We start from the raw sequence: 1,990 nt of genomic DNA, 5'->3' as shown, positions 1-1,990 counted from the left end.
CAGCGGAGCATTGCACGAGAGAAGCTAGTGCATTCGCTCACAAACACCAATGCTACGGCCTACACAGCAGGACACGTGAGACGTATAAACCTACCATCATTAAAGAAATTTATTCACTATTTACAAGATACCTTACCAGTACGCTTGAAAGGAATACACATAATAAATACGTCACCAATAGTCGAAATGGCATACAATATAATAAAAACTTTCACAAGTGGAGAATTGATAAATATGGTAAAAAATAACTTTTCAACTTTTTAAAAAATTATTTCTCCCCGATAAAATTATCGTTCTAATTTGTTGCTGTTAGCGAGAATTGATGAAATGGCGCTACGTTCAGAATGTTTCAGGACCTATGGAGCAAACTTCAGGGAATAGTACGTCTAACTCATCAAGCGTATCAATTTTGTCGAGGAACTCGTGTCCTCCGATGCGTTCTTATTCGAACCACTTGTGAGGTAGGCAATTGGTCGTGCGAGACTATTGTGAATGACGTCTGACAATACTAGTTTATGTGTGTTGGTTATGTTTGTGCTTTATTTGTCCTTTTTTTAATTTCATTTATACATTTCATTACAGCAGGTGCTCAAAACGCCTGCCTCACGCTTAATTACATTTATTATTAATCTGTTTAGCTTTTAGTGTCTAAATAAAATTACGAAAAATACAACACAAAAATAAAAACAAAATCAAGAACTGATATTGTCAGACGTTACGCGCAATGCTATTGTGCGATCGGTTACCTACGTCACAGGCTGTCGAAACAAGATCAAACTGATGACAAGGTTTTACATCACACAACACAAAAAGTGAATATCAAGATGAGACTTACCATCCACTGATGTTTCCTCCATGGCTCTTGCGACAACCTATATACCAAGAAAATTAAATCAACGATATTAACGATTACATTAAATTGTTTTTAATTGGTTCCATATTAAATCAGTAATATTTGCTTATTAAAGTTTTCTAAGAAATGTTGTTGAATACACACACGGAAGATAAGCGATAATGAATAATGTCCTTTTACAGATACACTTCCACTCTTCACTGCAGAGCGCGAGCAAATACTTTAAATAGTAGTATTGCCTAACGAGTCTGGTGGGAAAGCTGGTCCAATACGAGAATTGATGGACGCGAATTATAAGAGGATCGAAAACTTCCGCGAATGGTTTTTGGAAGATGAAAAGAACAATCGCGTGAACGAGTCACTACGGATCGGTAAAAGCAAGACATCTGGTGATTTGTTCGGTGTGGATGGTAGTTTCAAACAAATAGAAATCGATTGATGAGATAAGCTTTTGAACAATTAAGGAAAATCACGACACAACAGTCAGTGTTTAAACAATGAATTTGTGTGATACGTAGGACGTTGTACATTATAAATAATATAATAGTTACAAAGCTAAAAATGTCGGCGCGTACGTTTACATTGTCAAATTGTCAAATTGTTTTATCAGTCCATAAAAATTTAATAATTATATTTGCACCAACAATCGCACTTGTCTCTTACAGACATTTTTTTATTTTCGTANCTTTTTCACAGCGATTTCAACGGATTGTTTAATATGCTTCGTCCTTTTCTAACAAATACTATGACATAACCGATAGCAGATAGTGACTTTTCGAAGCCTGATCCAATTTCATCTATTCTTACCTGATAATGCTTATAAGTAAATTAAAATGAGAGATTAAAATGGGATTGAAATCTCTTCCAATGGGAGTCTTATTGCTTTACCATCTCACTACCTAGACAACACAAATGCCCAAAATCGGGACATAGGATGTCCCGACATTTAGACGTCTTGAAGTTGTGTTTAAGATATGATATAAGACGTTTTTAAGATGTTTTCAAGACGTCTAAAAGACATCTTATATCCCAATTGTGAACATTGTGCTGTCTGGGTAGTTTCTATATAATCGCCACTGTTCTATATAAATCGCCATTGGACACAAAGTAAATTGTTTTTTATAAAATTAACGATTG

The 1,990-nt window shown here is 35.0% G+C and overlaps 1 pseudogene; it reads left to right on the top strand.

Annotated features, from left to right (window-relative positions):
• The first annotated feature begins 6 nt into the window (after positions 1 to 6).
• On the top strand, positions 7 to 1,531 carry LOC106751165 (annotated as a pseudogene).
• Positions 1,532 to 1,990: the final 459 nt, after the last annotated feature.

The sequence above is a fragment of the Dinoponera quadriceps genome, unplaced genomic scaffold (assembly GCF_001313825.1).
Source record: "Dinoponera quadriceps isolate SergipeBrazil2010 unplaced genomic scaffold, ASM131382v1 scaffold8871, whole genome shotgun sequence".
Lineage (NCBI taxonomy): Eukaryota > Metazoa > Arthropoda > Insecta > Hymenoptera > Formicidae > Dinoponera > Dinoponera quadriceps.
Note: the sequence above shows the minus strand (reverse complement) of the source record. Positions and strands in the feature narration are given on the sequence as shown.